Source organism: Silene latifolia, chromosome Y (genome assembly GCF_048544455.1).
Source record: "Silene latifolia isolate original U9 population chromosome Y, ASM4854445v1, whole genome shotgun sequence".
Taxonomy (NCBI): Eukaryota; Viridiplantae; Streptophyta; class Magnoliopsida; order Caryophyllales; family Caryophyllaceae; genus Silene; species Silene latifolia.
Window position 1 is genome coordinate 126,460,597 of NC_133538.1, and position 20,397 is coordinate 126,480,993.

At 39.6% G+C, this 20,397-nt stretch overlaps 1 non-coding gene across 1 annotated transcript; it reads left to right on the forward strand.

Moving 5' to 3' along the window:
- The first annotated feature begins 15,534 nt into the window (after nucleotides 1–15,534).
- LOC141634957 (small nucleolar RNA R71) lies at nucleotides 15,535–15,643 on the forward strand. Its single transcript, XR_012539671.1, has one exon. It is a non-coding gene; the product is annotated as a small nucleolar RNA R71 (small nucleolar RNA).
- Nucleotides 15,644–20,397: the final 4,754 nt, after the last annotated feature.

The window sequence follows — 20,397 nt, forward strand, 5'->3', positions numbered from 1 at the left end:
AGTGTGAGAAAACACAAAACTTTGCTGATCTGAAGAGGCGCGAGCCTTAAGGCGAGAAAAACAATGTATCATAAAGATACACAACTTGACAGGGACAAGTCAAGGTGCAGATTCTTTGGATCAGCCCAAAAGAGGCGCGAGCCCGTGGGCGATGCAAGGGAGCTTGCCCTTTTTTCGGAAAAAAGGCACTGATTGTTTTGTATAAATAGGGACGTTTGTGCTTCATTGTTTCATCATCCAAAACACGAAAAATATATCTACGAAAACCTTCTCTTCTTCCACAAAAAAATCATGGATGCTTTCAAAAATAGGCTTCGACATTGGTGTCGGGATTTATCGCCTCTCGAGATGTATCAACTCATTTTAATGGGAGTTGGTCAATTGTTGGTGCTTCGTCAAGTTAAGGTGCAATCCTCGTTACGTGAAGCATGCTCTCGGTTTTGGGATTCGAAACATCATGTTTTCGTTTTCCCGAAAGGTGAAATTTGCCCTATTGCCGAAGATGTGGGTGCCATTGGAGGGTGGCCGAGTTGTACTCCGGTGCTCCTTCTTACTCGGTTGTGTTATACGGAGAAGTTTCGTTCTATGTTGGGCTTGTCGACGAGCCAAGTGATTTTTCTCCTTGCTCCTCATGGTGTGGATATGTTGGCTCTTATCAACATCTTCTTAAACCGGTTGGATGTTAATGTCTCGGAGGTAGCTATGAGAAGGGCTCTTGCCTTTTGTCTAGTCAATGCATATCTCTTTGTTGATGTCTTGATGAAGGAGGGGTCAAGATGGTATGGTAGCATGACCCTTGTGCATGTGGTTGAGCAAATGGAGCATGGGTGGGAGCCATCGTGGTTGGTGCTTGGCGAGATCATCTAAGCTTTGGACAAGAAGGGATCTTGTGGATAAGACCTGATAGGCTTATCGCGTACCTATGCAAAGATAATTTCCGTAGACATAAATTAATGTAGTAATAGGGGTTGAACACAAGGAAACGGGAATTACGTCGTGAATTTCTATGGGTAGATTTTTATCAAGGTCGATTATGATTTGGGTTTGGTTTGTTTGGTTTGATGATTAATGGAAATTGCAATGTAAATAATATGATAAAAGATAGTCTAAAGGGTCCGGGTCACTCATGCAAAGGTAAACATATGGACATGATAAACTTGATACTAATTATCTTGTCAATTACTTAGGCTTAAAGATACCCACCTTACGGTATTAGTATCAACCATAGACCGGGTCCTAGAAAAACTCTCGTCCATGACTAGGTCGTCCTACCACACATGCTTAGTCTAATTCAATTCCGTGCCTCTCGACTTTAGAACGAATAAACAAGTTTTAATCTACGACTACGGCCGATAATCAAAGATTAAGCGTAACAAAGCAAACATGTGATGGAAGCAATTGATCAATATTATTATGAACTTTATTTAATCATATTATATGTTTGATTTTGCATGGCTCCCCTAGCCTTTAGACTAGAGAATTTAGCTACTCATACTAAGATGTAAAATGTAAACTAAATTGTAAGGAATGTTGAACATGGTTATATGAATTATACTAATTAGGTGATATAACATACGAAAAGAACAAAGCTAAAGTAAATATGAAATACTTGATTATAATAACTATGTGATAACTAAAGCAATGATGTAAATTGTAAACTTTTAATAAGAAATACCTTATAAAGGAGGACTTGTATGGAAGAACAAACAACTAATAACCAAAATATTGAATAACAAATGCTTGAGAATCTCTTGAAATACAAATTGTTGAAAGATTAACTAAAGAATGCTTAAACAACTTAAACTTGAAATGAAAACTAATGAGAGAAAACTTATAATGCTTGGGGCTTATTGTAGTAAACTTGGATGCCTAAAACCTAGGAATACCTCTCCTATTTATAGGAGAGGAGAAGGAAACGTAAGAAACCAAAGGGCATGCAACCCCGATCGGGGCATGCAACCCCGATCGGGGCCGCCAACCCCGATCGGGGCCGCCAACCCCGATCGGGGCCGTGTGTTCCTCGGTATTTTGCCTTAATTCCTCTCTTAATTCCTTGAAGAATCCTATGTGGGTGATTAAATGTGCGATTAATCACCCGGTTAATGCTTGCATTTGGCATCTTAAGATCTTTTGGAATCCCATGATTTCCCCTTGACTTTTGACTTGCAATTTTGGGCTTGACTTGGATGTTTGATCTCATTTGTATTTTGCTAATTGATCCAACAAATTCTCATGCAAAAATCTATGCAACTTGAGGCACAAAGTCCATGCAACATCCAATCCTTAGTCCATTTGGTCTTCATTTCTCTTAGCTTGCAATTTCTAGTACTTTGTACTTATTTTAGCTCCAAAAAGCTTATTCTCTACAAAATATGTCAAAGTATCCAAAACAACTAGAAATGCAAATATTAGCTATAAAACACTCAAGATAAGTGCTAAAGACATGTAAAATCACCTCTCCTTCTCTTAGAAGCACCTTGTGAAGGAGCTTTTCTTGGTGCCATATTTTTTAAATTTTAAGACAAAATTCATCTTAAGGCAAACTAAAATTCATCCTAAGAGGCATAATAGTATGAATTAGTGAACTAATTCACACTACAAACATGTAATAAACATTCTACAACCAATTTCTAATATAAAAAAGCACAAAATTGAATTCCCCCAAATTGATTTAGGGTTTGCATAATCCAATTAATTGATTGTAAGAGATGAATTTAAAGAGAAAAGAGAAGAGATCTTACCAATTTAATGTTAATGGATGAATAAAGCTTGCAAATCAATGAAGAACTTGAAGTCACCTTGTGATTTTAGGTAGAAAAATGAAGAAAATGATGGAGAATGGGAAGGAGTACCGTCGGGTGTGAAGAGAGTGATAGAAAAGCTTTTTTTTTTTTACTTACCCGTCAAATAACGCAAGCCAGCTACAGAACCACGACCCCGATCAGGGCCACCAACCCCGATCGGGGTTGACCGCAATTCCGCTTTTTGACTTCCTCGTATATGGGGGTGACTTGTTTTTCTTTTTTTTTTCGAAAACCACGTCCCCGAACGGGGTTTTTGCTTGGGGTTGCGTGTCAAGTACACTCCAATTTCTCCTTTCTTCGTTTTCACCTAGAAATCACAAAAGAAACATCGTCAAGTTGAGTATTTTATTACTAATCTACGAAAAACAATTAAATTGCAGAAAATTAAAAATGAAAATAAACAAAAGCAATAAAAAGCTTGGGTTGCCTCCCAAGAAGCGCTGGTTTAACATCCCGCACGACGAAAATGTAACACCCCCATACTCCAAGTGTCTTACCAGGACCACTTAAGGCATGGAAGTACTACCATCTCGGTTCCCCGAGGCAATGATAATCATAAGACAATAAAGAAACGTACTTTAAAAGTAAAAATAGTTTAAGGGATTACATGATCAAAACCAAAACTGCTAAACTGAAATACAACATTCTCGACGGTGCCCATCGCTAAAACTATCAAAGCTATGAAACATCGTCGACACGGAAGACTTCTAATCGCCACGTGATGACTCATCCCACCTATCCCATACGCATCATATCATAATTGCTCAATAACCGCTCACCACCCCGAATGGATCACCACGTTTTTAAAACATTTAAACGGGGTCGACTAATCACACAACTCAATATATCAACAATAAGATAAAAGACCTTAACCGTCACACACACACAACCACACCAATCCCAACAATCTCAATCACCGACCGTCCACCGGACCAGCCACGCCGCTGGGGGACCGCAGCCTGCACCCACCAAATCCCCGCTCCTCATAATGAGCGATAACCCTGTCCATTAATGTGCACATCCCTTCTGTGGCGGGTTCCACAGAAGGCGAAACTAGGGCGTGAAGCCACTCCCGCAAGTGACCTCACTCAGCCGAGGACACGCCTCGAGAACCATAGACAACAATCACAATCACAATCACAACCGTCACAATACAATTACTATATCAAACAATCAATCTCAACACATCAACAATCATCCCATTATGGGACTAATACTGAGTAGGAAATCCTACCTGGAAAGCAACACAAACATCAGACGATCAAGCAGCTGTCTCAAAACCTTTCCTCTACGAACCCTTCTCCTATCCTATACACATAATCATACAATTATCACCTAATCAACATAACCCTCCCAAAACCCCCAAATCTACCCAATTAGGGTTTTAAACAAACTCAAGGAAACAGTATAAAATTGGTATGTAGATCTTACCCTTGACGCAAGGAACACTATGATGCAAAGAACAAGATGATCCGACACTCTTAGCCTTGGGGATTTGCCAACAACGCGACGAGAGAGAACTACGTAACTCCTTTTTCTTTTGAAGGGTTTAGAAAGGTTAAAAGTGATTAAATAAACTGACGGAAACCTTTTATATCAAACTCGCGTTATTAGCAAAACCCGTCAAAACATTCCCCTCAGAACCGGCTACTCGATCGAGTAGCTAAGGTACTCGATCGAGTGCCTTTTTACTCGATCGAGTATCTACGTTACTCGATCGAGTACCCAACAGGTCAGAAACTATTTTAAAACGCAACACACCCTTACTCGACAGAGTAAGGCCTACTCGATAGAGTACCCAGAGACTCATAAAACCGTAGTATTACAGAAAAAGCTTTAGTCGGTTTAAGCTTTCTTTGGTAGAGGTTGAATGGTCATTTCCTCTATCACACCAACGATCACATTCTCATGGTAGAGCTTCAAACGATGACCGTTTGCTTTGAATTTTTTTTCCCTTTGTGGTCATCACTTCAACGGAGCCGAACTTGTTGACATTTGTGACGGTATATGGACCGGTCCACCGTGATCGTAAATTTCCCGGAAATAGTTTGTATCGGGAATTGAATAGCAAGACCTTATCACCAATTTGAAATTCCTTGTTCAAGATCTTCTTATCATGCCATCTCTTTGTTTTCTCCTTGTAGAGACGGGAGCTCTCATAAGCTTGCAAGCGGAATTCATCGAGTTCATTGAGTTGCAACAACCGCTTCTCTCTACTTAACTTCGGGTCCATGTTAAGATCCTTAATTGCCCAAAAAGCCTTTTGTTCCATCTCAACGGGAAGATGGCACGTCTTTCCATAGACCAACCTATATGGTGAAGTACCAATAGGTGTCTTAAACGGGGTACGGTAGGCCCATAAGGTATCATCGAGCTTCATACTCCAATCCTTTCGTGATTTGGCAACAACTTTCTCAAGTATTGACTTGATCTCACGGTTGGAAACCTCCACTTGGCCACTAGTTTGTGGATGATAAGCCATCTATGATAGACTCCATATTTTTCCAACAAAGCATCAAGTTGTTTCTCACCGAAGTGAGTACCACGATCACTAATGATTGCTTTTGGAACACCGAACCTCGGGAATATGATCTTCTTGAACAATTTAATCACGTTGCGAGCATCATTGGTAGGAGTAGCAATTGCCTCTACCCATTTAGAGACATAATCAACGGCAACCAAAATATACCGATTCCCTTTTGAGGAAGGAAACGGTCCTTGATAATCTATGCCCCAAACATCGAACACCTCTACTTCCAAGATTCCATTGAGAGGCATCTCGTGTCTTCTTGATATGGAACCCGTCCTTTGGTAAGCATCACAAGCCATCACGAAATTTTTGGCATCTTGGAACATAGTTGGCTAATAGAAGCCAGATTGCAACACCTTTGCAATAGTCTTGGATGGTCCATGATGACCACCATAAGGAGAATAATGGCATCCTTCTAGCACCCCCTTCACATCCCATTGTGGGATACATCTTCGGAATAGCCCATCGGAGCAATGTTTGAACAAATGTGGATCATCCCATAGGAAGAACTTGGCATCATGTAAGAACTTATTCCTTTGTTGATATGAAAGGTTGGGTGGCAATTCTCTTCCAACTAGGTAGTTGGCTATGTCGGCATACCAAGGAGTATTGACTTCCAACATCATTAGAACATCGTCGGCGAAGGAATCATCAATAGGTAACTCAATACTTCCATCTTTGAACTTTAAACGGGATAAGTGATCGGCAACAACATTTTCGGTCCCCTTCTTGTCTTTAATCTCAAGATCAAATTCTTGCAAAAACAAGATCCATCTTATCAACCTTGGCTTAGCTTCTTGTTTGGCTAGGAGATGCTTCAATGCGGCATTATCGGTATGAACAATGACTTTGGAACCAATCAAGTAAGAGCGGAATTTGTCTAAGGCATATACAATGGCAAGAAGCTCTTTCTCCGTCGTGGCATAATTGATTTGAGCCGCATCCAAGGTTTTGCTAGCGTAGTAGATAGCATGGAAAACCTTGTCCTTTCTTTGTCCTAGCACGACACCTACCGCATAGTCACTTGCATCACACATGAGCTCGAATGGCAAGTTCCAATACGGTGATTGGATTATAGGTGCGGAAATCAAAGCCTTCTTGATCCTATTAAAAGACTCAAGACAATCATTAGTAAACACAAAGGGAGCATCTTTTAAAAGAAGCTCCATAAGGGGTTTGGCAATCTTAGAAAAATCTTTAATAAAACGGCGGTAGAAACCCGCATGGCCTAAGAAACGCCTTACACTCTTCACATTTACCGGTGGGGGTAGTTGCTCAATAACTTGGACCTTAGCACGGTCCACTTCAATTCCTCTCTCCGAAACAATATGACCAAGCACCACTCTTTCATTCACCATGAAGTGGCACTTTTCCCAATTTAACACCAAATCAACTTCTTCACAACGCTTCAAAACTTTGGACAAGTTAGTCAAATAAGCATCAAAAGAAGAACCATATACACTAAAATCATCCATAAACACCTCCATGATAGACTCAATGTAGTCGGAAAAGATGCTTATCATGCAACGTTGGAAAGTGGAGGGGGCATTACAAAGACCAAAAGGCATCCTTCGGTAGGCAAATGTACCATAGGGACATGTAAACGTGGTCTTCTCTTGGTCATCCGGGTGAATGGGTATTTGAAAGAACCCAGAATAGCCATCTAGGTAGCAAAAGTATTTGTGACATGCCAACCTTTCCAACATTTGGTCAATAAAAGGTAATGGGTAGTGGTCTTTCTTGGTGGCTAGATTTAGCCTCCTATAGTCAATGCACATTCTCTAACCCGTCACAATTCTAGTTGGAATTAACTCATTTTTATCATTTTTGACTATAGTGGTTCCTCCTTTCTTAGGAACCACTTGGACCGGACTCACCCATTTAGAATCGGAGATCGCATAGATAATTCCCGCATCTAACAATTTAAGCACTTCCTTTTTGACCACTTCTTGCATGTTAGGATTTAGTCGTCTTTGACCTTGGACACATGGTTTATGATCTTCCTCAAGATTGATTATCACCCCATATTTTAAAAAGTTTCGTCCTCGAAACTTGAAAGTAGAAATGAAAGGTTATAAAAATAAAACTGGAATTGGAATCAGTAACCAAAACATTTTAAAGGTTACTTATCGTAAGAATCAAAATCCTTTCAAAAGTTTTAATTTTTTTTTTGACAGAACGAGATTCTCATCAAAGGAACGGAAGTGCTCTCGCTGCGCATTCAAGAACATCATATTCCAAGTCAGAGATAAGGTCAAAAACAAATCATTTGTATAAATCGAAAATCAAAATACTTTCAAAAACATTATGAAGAGTTTTCAAAAGTATAAGTCTCATTCATGGAACGAAATTTCTCTTGTTGTGCACACAAGAACGCTAACTTTCCAAGTTAAAGACAAATTTAAAACAAAAATCATTCGCCGACAATCGTAGGGCAAGTTATTAGACGCCTTTAATAACGAGTCCTAACATTCCATCAACGTTATAACCAATCGAAAAAGGTAGTCAACTCAAATTTTCTTTTACAAAAGCCAAAATAGAAATGGAGGTTTCACCTTTAAACCCAAAAAGGGAGTTAAATTCCTGAAAATATAATATTAAACTTTGACAACGAAATCATAAATAGATCAAAGTTAATAGAAATTGGATAAAATTTAAAGAAATCTCGGGTTTAGCAATTAAAATCATGATAAATAAGTTTATATTCAGAGAACAAGTAGGGAACTAAATCAAATTTTCATTTTCATGATTTTCAAATAGGTAAGTTTTGCAAAAGTAACATAAACTTTTAACAACAGATCAAAACTGATAGCTTGAAATGTTTAGGAATTGGACAAAAAAAGGTATCTTAGTCATCATAAAAACAAAGTACGCTAAGAGAGTTCAAACTTAACCAACAAAAGAGCTATGAAGAACTTCCTAGGGTAAGAATTGAAGTTAGGTCAACAAGGATGTCAAAGATAAAGTTTCATAGGTTACCAACATCAAATTTAAAGGAGGAGCATGATGAAACGAGGAAGAGAGGTATGAACGACAACAAGGAAACGCCAGATACTCAAACTTCAAATAACAACATCAGCCTAAACGGTTCCGAAAACTTTCTAACAACAAAACTTATAACCACATCACTCCCAAGGATTTCCTCAAAACACTTATGTTACTTCATCTTAAGCTATTCCATGAACAAGGTACTTCACTATAAGTGTAATTTTACCACTCCAAATCCTCAAACATCTACAAACAACCTCCACGAGATCAGGTCAAAGCTTCTAACAAAGTTATATTCTTATCCCACTAGTGTCAACTATGAGTTTCTCTGAATGGCACAACCCTTAATCGAAATCCCAATTCAAAAGTTCTTTTGCATAATCTATCATCCCAAAGAGGTCTTGTTATACTCTCTAAACTATAATTACATCCCAAAGAACTCTGGCTACTAATCCTCATTACCGCAAAGTGAATACCCAAATGAGATTCCAAAACTAACAACAACTCTCGCCTAACATGGTTCTTATATAATCATCACAACACTCACCAACGTACACGGACTATGCTAACCTCAAGCTCAACTCAAACTCCCAAGTAACACTTTCATCACCAATGACCAACAACGTCCTAGAGGTGTTTCCTTCCAAGCTCTCATCATAAACTCTACGCTCTGTCGAAGCCCCGGGCAACAATACTCGAGTTACCAAATTCTCAAATTCCAAGTATAAACAACAAGGCCAAGTTCTATAACCTTAGTAACATATGCAACTCACACTTTAAAACACTAATAATTCCATTAATCAAGCACATTCACTTCATGTCGAGCAACTAAGCATAAGAAACATCCAGGTATGTCCTACTACACTAGCTAAGTCTTTCTAACATCACAACCTACCAAAGCTAGGGTTATAGGTCAACCACAAACAAACACCACGAAGCCAAATTATCCAACCAAGGTTAACATCCCGCAAAAGAGAACTATCCAAAAGGCGTTAAAGGAGGATTAGCAAGGAATAAAGAACAAGTTGGGAGGGTACAAGATTAACTCCTAAGGAAAAAGAAAAGAAAGTTTAGGAGAGGAAATAAGCATCAAGAAGTAAAGAATAAGGCAAGGTACACAAAGAAGGAGGGATATGTTCGAGGAAGAAAAAGCATTCTTCAAAGGTTGAACAAATCTTCAGTTTTCGGCACTAGGCACCAAGTCTTGACCTCCATATAGGTAAGCTCACGGTCATTGATCCAAGGGTACAAAAATAATTGACAATCAACAAACACGTTAGAACCTACCACGAAGCATACACAAAAAGACTACCAACTTAGGTCCTTAGTTCTACCCATCTCTCATTCATTGTTTAAGGTCAAGTTCAAACTAAGTTCAGGGTACACGTGTGTGCGTCAGGAGCAACAAAGGCTCTGATACCAACTGTGACACCCCGCGATAAAGCGGAAAATATAACTAATAAAATGCGAAATTTTAGGGAATTTTTGAAACTTTTAAAAATTTAAAGCGCGGGTTCACCAAAATCTAAAACATAAATAAAGTGTGCGGAAATAAAGATTTTAAATAATACAAACGTGATAGTCGAGGTGAGGGAAAATATATCCCTCGAATGACAATACAATAAAAGGTAGGTGTAAACAATCCTAATAAACCAACTACTAGGCCGAAGTGCTCGCTAGCTCACACATGTCTTCACCCCATGAATGCACCACTAATACCTGTCATTCATGTAAACATGAACGCCACAGTCAGTGGGGAGTAACTCAAGGTTCTCCTAGCCACAAAATGTCGAAACGAACATAACAAAGAACTAAAACAGGTAAGTCATGTAAGACTCTTACAAAAATATGGATATCAAGTTTATGTTTAAACATGGTAATTAAATGAGATGGAACAAGATAGATCAACATTAGCATGATAACGGTTAAACTATTCATGTGAGACAATTAAATAATATGAGAGACAAGAATACGGTCATTTATACAAGGGCACACATTTCAAGGAAATACAACATAGATATGAGATTAGAATCCAAATCATGTGAAGCAATTAAGTAAGAGAGCAACCAATGCAAATTACAAGGATAGAAACTGTAGCCATTACTTGGAAAACCACTTAGCAAACATTGTACGGGACGTGGCTACTAATGTCACATTCATACTTATGGCTTGCATCTCACCATAAAAACGGATGGGAACATCAACCCCGACGTTCATATCGCAACTAGAGGGCTTATAGCTCACCCCTAGTATCCGATAGGACCAAGCCAAACAACAGACAAATACCAATGTCTATAACCAAGCAAGACCTTTACTACTCATATATCAAAATATAATTCCCCTGGTAGGATGACAATGGTACTCCCAAGACTCAGTCCTAGTCTAAATCTGGCCAGACTCTCGGGACAGCACAGTTCCCGATTCGACATGCGGCAGGACAGTCCGCATCCAAGACCCGAACCCTAAATCGAAAATCGAGAACCCACAATCGGCAGGACAGTCCGAAAGAGGCGGAAGATATGAGCTAAACCCACAATCGGCAGGACAGTCCGAAAGAGGCGTAAAGATAAGTCAAGCAATACGGTATAGCATAGAGGCATTATCAAGAGAATACGACTCAACCAAGCGATACGAATCAACTTGGAAAGAGACTACTACATGTAATGAACCGATGATAATCCAAGTGAGACATTTCATGCCAAATTATATTCATGAACATGAATGAGTAACCCAATTCTTCAATATTTGTCACTTGAATAAAAATGTAAACAAACGGAAATGAACCATTTATAATAAGCAAAACAAGCATTAAATTATAAATGACTCAATTTAACTAAACCAGTAGAATAATTCACTCATATTTGAGATGCGATAAATAAATGGGAATGAACGGATTAAAAACTCATATTATAGGTAAATGAGACATTTCATCAAATTTTGACTTGAATAAATAATAAATTCCACATTTATGATTAATGTGAGAAAAATATATGAATGAACGATATTTAACGAATTACATTATATAAAACACGAGGCGGGGTTTAATAATTCACAAACCAACTTATGCCGAGACAATTCTTAGACACGCTCAAGGGTGTTATTTGGACAGCCCTAAACATGACTCACAACTAGCCGTAAACCCACTAAATAGTAGCCCGTACCAGCCTACAAACAGCCCCAGAACCCCCTGTCACGGCTGCCCAAAGAGCTTCGTGAAACGACCCCCATGAACTGAGTTATCATGGTCCAAGCTCGATAATTAACTCGAGAAGATTTAGTACGCATATGGTGATATTAACCCGTAAAAAGCCAACACAAAAACAGTCCCGGAAGAGGATTCTATTCGTCCCAAAACAGGGCTCAAAGTAGCCAAATACTTAGTAAGTGTTGCAGGTATAAGGTATTGAAATGCAAAAGTTGCGTTACTTTGATAAAATCCCCAATTCATATTCCAATCATCATTCATCATCAATTTTTCCTTGAACAAGATCTATAACCTAAACTCCCTAGCACTAAAGATGCTTATTAACACCATTACCTCGTACCTAGGCCAAATTTGTAATTCCTCCAACCAACTACATCATTCGGGTGTCTTATCCAATAAAAACCCATTCACTTTTTCACTACAAAATCTAATGAATAACAACGAAACATACTCTACTGCACCCATTTTTATCAACCCATAAGCAGTCCATAAAACAGTCCTCCCTCAGTATATAACCGCCTGCTCAGTCGCGTCAAAACAGTCTCAAACCCTATACTAAAACGCCCTAAAACAGGGCTCACAAAACCCCCTGTCGCGGTTCCAAACTGAAACCCCACCTTCATTTCAGCTCAAGTTCAAGACGGAAATAAAAACAGGAATGGAACGGGAACGAGACGCAGTTAGAGAATGAATAGTAACCTTTAAATTCAACCTAGCTATACTCGAAAATGTCATGTAAAACAGATTGTTCCTGAGACGAAATCTCAGTCTCAGCCGCACCCTTCACATCCAAATCCCCTAGAGAAACCAAGCCAACAACAGTCCACTAAACTACATGAATCCGTGCCAAACACGGCTCCAAAACCAGCATTTAAATAGTCCAAATCAAGAACACATTGAGACAGAAATTTAACACACTTACTTCGAGAATACAGCAAGCGAATACGAGCATAGGGACGGGATTGACGCGATAAAATTGAGCATATAAATGAGGAATGTATAAAGACTCAAACTTTATCAAATAAGGGCATATAACACAACGCATAAGACGGAAATTTCGACATTTGTCGAGTAACCTATCACCGTTACCTTTTTTTTTGCTCTCCGAAACGCCACAGGAGTCGCCCAAGGATGACACGAAACCCAAAAACAGAAGAAATTAACCCAAAATCCGAATCCTTTGTAAGGCGGCCGAATTGAAATAGGACGAAAGCTTGGCTCTTTTTTACATATAAAGAAGGAGGACGAGATGAGGAAGCTATTGGTGTAAAATTTATCGAATTTGGTTGAGAATGGAGGCGGGATCTGAGGTTGGAGGTGACGAAAATGGTGGGTGTTGTGGTTCACTGGTTGTTACCTGTTGTTGTTGCTATTGTTTTGTTGTTGCTGGTGAAACATGAAAGGAAGGGGAAAAGAATGGGGTAGGGATGGGGTATGTAGGACAACAATAACATTAATAATAATAATAATAATAATAATAATAATAATAATAATAATAATATATTTTAAGTTAGAGATAAGGAGGGTGTGAGTATGTGTAGTAAGAATCGGATTAGTCCGAATAGATTACGCTCTAAGGGAAAATGTAACGGTCTTATGCTAGACGGGATAATGTCTCGAGTCTATATTAACTTAAGACGGAAACTAGTATTATTATTGTCCGACCAAAATACGTATTTTTATATAAATTGAGCTTTTAAAATATTACTTTTATAGAAATCGTATTAGAAATAAAATTAATAAAATTAAATAATTCAAAAATATAAAACAAAATAATTAAACGGTTTAATAAATTTTAAATGTCAAAAATGGAAAATTCGCGGGTGTTACAGATTCGGTGCATGCAAAATTCGGGACTTATGCCTTTTAAATCGTCAAGTTTATAACCAATGGCTTTCTTGTGAGACCTCAAGACATGAAGCAATTTAGCCAATTGACTCTCATCTAATTTAGCACTAACGATTACCGGACACATCCCCTCATTATCAAGAAAAGCATACCTCAAATTGGAAGGAAGGGGCTTAAACACGGGTTTTTGTACCTCAACATCTTGGGGTGTAGCAACCAAGCCTATAAAGTGTGAGCTCTCCTCCAATGATAGCTCCTCTCCATCCAATTCTTGCTCCAAAGCATCAATCTCCTCATTTCCTATCTCATCATCACCTGCAAATGATTCTAAAAGCAAGAGTGCCTCCAAGGGATCTTTAGACAAAGATCGAGGTGTAGAGTCTTCTATAACAATGTCAACAACATCCAAAATGTCAATAGAATAACAAGACTCTTCTATCATAGGACTCTTCATAGCACTATTCAAGTTATATGTGACCTTATCGTCACCCACTTCCAATGTAATTTTGCCGTTCTTGACATCAATCAACGCACCCGCGGTGTGTAAAAATGGTCTTCCAAAAATGATTGGGATTTGGGCATCTTCGGCCATGTCAAGAACAATAAAATCAACAGGAATGAAAAACTTACCAGCCTCAACGGGAACATCCTCCAAAACTCCCAAAGGGTGTTTTATAGAACGGTCCGCCATTTGCAATGTGACACTAGTGCATTTTAAGACTCCGATATTAAGCTTAGCACAAATAGAGTAAGGTATTACACTCACACTAGCACCTAAATCGCATAAAGCTTTATCAATTTGGTAGGTGCCAATTGTGCATGGAATAGAAAAGCTACCGGGATCTTTTAACTTAGGAGGGGACTTGTTTTGCAAAAGAGCACTCACCTCGGCGGTGAGAGTTATTGTTTCAACCTCATCAAAAGTCCTATTCTTAGTTAAAATGTCTTTCATGAACTTAGTGCAAGATGGAATTTGAGTGATTAATTCGGTAAAAGGAACGGTTACCTGTAGATTCTTCACAACTTCCATGAATTTACCGAATTGGGAATTCTTTTGATGCTTTGCCAATCTATGAGGAAATGGCACTTTGACTTTTTCCGGAATCTTTGCTTCAACATCTTTCTTTGGAGGAACATCCTCCACTTCCTTGACTTTCTCAACAACAACAAGTGGGTCATCCACTTTCTTGGGAATTTCTTCAATTTCCTTATCATTTGGAGAGACCTCCAACTCAACAAGTACCTCCTCATCATCTTTGGGCATGGATGGCCCATCATATTTCGTACCACTTCTTAAGGAGATAGCATTAAGGGTAGCATGTGGTTTCTCACCTTGAGGGGGTAGTTGACCCGATTTCCTTGAGGAGCTAGATGAGGCCAATTGAGCCATTTGTTGCTCCAACATTTTGATTGCGGCATTTTGAGCTTGCTCATTCTTTTGGAATTGAGTCAACAATTCCTTTTGCATACGGATTATCAAGCCCTCAAGCTTACCTCCCTCTTGGTTATTTTGTTGGGCATTTTGTTGTGGAGGTTGAGTTTGTTGGAAATTGTTTTGTGGGGGCGTTTGTTGATTTTGATACCCCGGTGGAGGGATATATTTTTATTGTTGAGGGACATAGGCATTTTGTTGTGGTGGGGGTTGTGGTTGAGGATTTAGCACATTGTTGCTTCTATAAGACATATTCGGGTGAAATCTTGAATTTGGGTTATATGTGTTTGAGAATGTACCCGGTGGATAAGCATTTTGTGCATTTTGTCTTAAAGCTAAAAAGGCATTTACCTCTTCAATAGGAGCTTGGCAATGAGCGGCATAGTGACCCGCACCTCCGCAACCTTTACACACATCGATTTGGCTCGTTGAAGACATGACATTGACTTGTTGAATGGAATCTCTAGCATCCCTTTCCGCCAATTGTTGTTGGAGCAAAGCAATTTGAGCTAGCAAAACAGAGTTGTTAGAGGATTCTTCTTTACCTTTAGATGGCACAACTCGGGAATTGACATATTGGGCATCATGGACCGCCATAGATTCGATCGTGGCATGAGCAACGTCGGTGTCAATTTGATCAAACCGCCCATTGTTGGCGGAATCAAGAATCCTTCGGGACTCGGCACAACATCCATTGTAGAATGTTATTGCTAGAAACCAATCATCTAGACCATGATGTGGGCATTGCCTTTGAAGCTCTTTGTACCTCTCCCAAGCCTCATATAAGCTCTCAAGAGCTTGTTGACGGAATCCGGTGATTTGGCTCCTCAAAGTTTGAGTTTTCTCCGGTGGAAAAAACTTTTGACAGAAAGCAAGAGCCAAAGTCTCCCAATTGGTGATTCCCATGGCGGTGCAGTCAAGGCTATTGATCCAAAGCTTGGCCTTGTCCTTCAATGAGAAAGGGAAAAGTATTTCCCTTATTTGAGCTTGGGTGACGCCCGTTTGACGGATCATGGAGCAATAGTCACAAAAGTTTTGCACATGCAAATTGGGATCCTCCAAAGGACTTACTCCAAATTGCTTCCTCTCCACAAGACTAATGAAAGATGGTTTGATATCGATGTCCGGCGTGGTGATTTGACTGGTTGTGATTCCGGCCGAAAGCATGGCCGCAGTGGGCTTTGAGTGATCGGAAAGTTTCACCATCTTTTTGGTAGTAGATGGTGATGGTGGTGGAGATGATGAACTTGAAACCTCCTCCTCTTTAAGGGTTTCTAGATCGTCTAAGTAAGACTTTCTAGCACTTTCAACTTGTACGGGAGAAGTGGCTTCTTTCACTTCCCTCCAAAAACGTCGTCTTCTCCTAAATGTTTTCTCGGGATCGGAATCTGGTGAAAGCAATTCTCCACTACGAGAGGACCTGGGCATAAGACAACAATTTCTAGAGAAGTGATAAGTAACGGTCTCAAGGAACAAGTGTTCCCCAAGACAAAGGAAAACAAGATAAAAATCGACAATTCAAAAAGCAATAAAACCGTTTCCCCGGCAACGGCACCAAAATTTGATAGGCTTATCGCGTACCTATGCAAAGATAATTTCACTAGACACAAATTAATGTAGTAATAGGGGCCGAACACAAGGAAACGGGAATTACGTCGTGAATTGCTATGGGTAGATTTTTATCAAGATCGATTACGATTTGGTTTGGTTTGTTTGGTTTGATGATTAATGGAAATTGCAATATAAATAATATGATAAAAGATAGTCTAAAGGGTTCGAGTCACTCATGCAAAGGTAAACATATGAACATAATAAACTTGATATTAATAATCTTGTCAATTACTTAGGCTTAAAGATACCCACCTTACGGTATTAGTATCAACCATAGACCGGGTCCTAGAAAAACTCTCGTCCATAACTAGGTCGTCCTACCACACATGCTTAGTCTAATTCAATTCCGTGCCTCTCGACTTTAGAACGAATAAACAAGTTTTAATCTACGACTACGGCCGATAATCAAAGATTAAGCGTAACAAAGCAAACATGTGATGGAAGCAATTGATCAATATTATTATGAACTTTATTTAATCATATTATATGTTTGATTTTGCATGGCTCCCCTAGCCTTTAGACTAGAGAATTTAGCTACTCATACTAAGATGTAAAATGTAAACTAAATTGTAAGGAATGTTGAACATGGTTATATGAATTATACTAATTAGGTGATATAACATACAAAAAGAACAAAGCTAAAGTAAATATGAAATACTTGATTATAATAACTATGTGATAACTAAAGCAATGATGTAAATTGTAAACTTGTAATAAGAAATACCTTATAAAGGAGGACTTGTATAGAAGAACAAACAACTAATAACCAAAAGATTGAATAACAAATGCTTGAGAATCTCTTGAAATACAAATTGTTAAAAGATTAACTAAAGAATGCTTAAACAACTTAAACTTGAAATGAAAACTAATGAGAGAAAACTTATAATGCTTGAGGCTTATTGTAGTAAACTTGGACGTAAACTTGGATGCCTAAAACCTAGGAATACCTCTCCTATTTATAGGAGAGGAGAAGGAAACGTAAGAAACCAAAGGGCATGCAACCCCGATCGGGGCCGCCAACCCCGATCGGGGCCGTGTGTTCCTCGGTATTTTGCCTTAATTCCTCTCTTAATTCCTTGGAGAATCCTATGTGGGTGATTAAATGTGCGATTAATCACCCGGTTAATGCTTGCATTTGACATCTTAAGATCTTTTGGAATCCCATGCTTTCCCCTTGACTTTTAACTTGCAATTTTGGGCTTGACTTGGATGTTTGATCTCATTTGTATTTTGCTAATTGATCCAACAAATTCTCATGCAAAAATCCATGCAACTTGAGGCACAAAGTCCATGCAACATCCAATCCTTAGTCCATTTGGTATTCTTTCCTCTTAGCTTGCAATTTCTAGTACTTTGTAGTTATTTTAGCTCCAAAAAGCTTATTCTCTACAAAATATGTCAAAGTATCCAAAACAGCTAGAAATGCAAATATTAGCTATAAAACACTCAAGATAAGTGCTAAAGACATGTAAAATCAAGCTAATGTAGGGGGTTAAAATGTATAAAATATGCACTTATCAAGACCCTTTGTTTGGATCTCAAAGGATCCTCCAGGTGTGGCTCATGGAGAGGCTAAGGTATGTAGAGCCTCCGGTTCATATTTCTTCTTACTCCTTCCGTCACCTTACTATGAGGAAGAAGTTGTACTCGGATAGTTTTGAATCCACCGAGGCTTATTGGACCTCGAGATTGGTGGAGGAGGGTGGTCCTCATATCCGTTGGGTGGTGCCGTGGTGGCACTTGAGGTCCTTCACAGGGTTTTCCACTCCGACCGCTTGTTCTCGTTCCTTGATGGTGGTGGGTTTGAAGGTTGCTTCCTTCATTTATCCCGAAAGGCTTATGAGGCAAATGGGCCGCCAACAAAAGGTTCCCGCTCAAGATACTCTCGTCCAAGAGAGTGTTTTCCGAAACTCCGAGCTCGTGGAGATCTTTGAGAGCTGGTGGCCACTCGGCCGACTTGGGAGGTACCAAACCCCGCTTCAATAACATGAGTGACTCTCGCTTATGTCAAGTGGTCAAGAGCTCAAACCTTGGAAGAAAGGTCAAAGTTCCGCAAAGACGAAGTCGTTCACTTGAAGTATAGGGAGGTCGGCAAGACCAACCGTGCCTTCTTTGACGAATTTGCCGATGACGTTAGTCCGGGTGTGGTGAGGCCACCGAAGAGGAGCAGCTTGGGCCCAAAGAGATGGTAGGCCGTGTGTGGGCTCGGCTTGGACTGAGTATGGGATAATGTAGGAGACCGGATGTCATCGTTGTAGATCCGTTAAGGATCCGCCGAAGAGGAAGCCCGTGCTAGGCGGGATAGCAAAAAGAACAAGGGAAAGATGCACCCCTAGGGAAAAGGCAAGGGTAGAATGGAAGAGTGAAGACCTACATTACCCGTTTTACTATTATGTCGTAATAGTGTTTGTGTGTTTTTTATTATGTTGTACTAGCTATGCATGGTGTGTTCTTGTGCTAGTTTTACTATACGAGATGTCTTAGTCGATACTCTAGCTTGGCAAGTTCTGGAATTGCTTAGCATTATTTGTTGTCAGGTTTTTAATCTTTCTCATTATTAATTAAATACGAGGATTGCTTGGGTTAAAAAGTTGTGAACGCTTGTTGTTTTTTCCATCCATATTATAAAGGCAATTCGGCTTGAATTATACTAAACATTGCACCTGCAAAAAAGGGGATATTTGTGGGAAGGGAGAAAGGCTTATTTTTTTGTTTGAGAAAAGGGAATGCTTTCCTTTTTTTTTGTGGAAAAGCGAATGTTTTCCCCTTCTTTTGAAGTTGGTATGGGTGATTGTTTTTTTGTGTGTGGGGATGGTTGTATCCTTCTTGTATAATAAAGGACTGCCTACGTATCCACCTTAAGAGGTGAAATCAAACCATGCTCGTAGTTCGAATGTTTTGTTAATTTTGTTTGGGTGTTGTGGTTGTATCCTTGTTGTGTAAGAAAGGACTGCCTATGTATCCACGTGAAGAGCTAAATTCAAACCATGCTCGTAGTTCAGGTGTTTTTTTTGCTTTAAGTGCAAATGGATGTTACCTTTGACACATCGAAGGCTGCTTGAAACATGGCAAGGTTCCGTAACTTAGACTCGATAAAACATGCAATTTCAAATCAGAACGCTTTGAGGAATTGACTTGAAAGGGGGATTGTGGTCACTAGTTGTAAAACTAGGGTAAGGTTTGTGGTTACTAGGGTTCAAGGGTAGTATTTCTTGTGTTGGTCTAGGTTGGACAGGTTTGTGAAATCCTCCCCGTCTAGGTCACTCAATCTCAGTGCCCCTGAAAGTATTTTCTTAACCAGGTATAGCTCGACCCAATTGGGTTTGAATTTCCCCCTCGGATCGACGGGTAATGGTGCTCGAACGGGTAATGGTGCTCCAACCGACTTGAGGACCAAGTCGCCTTCTTGATGTTTCTGGGTTTGACTTTTTGTTGAATGCCCGTTGTATACGTCGTTGGTATAGCTGGACGTTGTGTAAGGCGTTGAGTCGCCGTTCATCTAAGAGTGTGAGTTGCTCGAACCTTCGACGGGTCCACTCCGCCTCAGGGACTTGGCTTTCCAGTAGGATGCGTAAAGATGGGACCTCTAACTCTACTTGTTATACTGCCTCCATACCGTATGCTAAGTAGAAGGGTGTTGCTCCTGTTGGAGTTCGAATGGAGGTTTGGTATCCCCAGAGTGCCAATGGGAGTTTACTCGGCCAATCGCGATAATTGTCTTGTATCTTTTTTATGATCGTGACAAGAGTTTTGTTTGCTGCCTCTACCTCTCCATTGGTTTGGGGACGACAGAGGGATGATCGACGCCGTTTGATTTTGTATTTGTCCAGCAAGGCTTGTGCTTTCGCCCGAAGTGGGAGCCTTGGTCGCTGATATTTTCATGGGGTACCCCATATCTGCAGATGATGTTGTCCTGGATGAACTTGGCCACTTGTTTGGCGGTCAAGACTTCATAGGATTGTGCTTCCACCCATTTGGT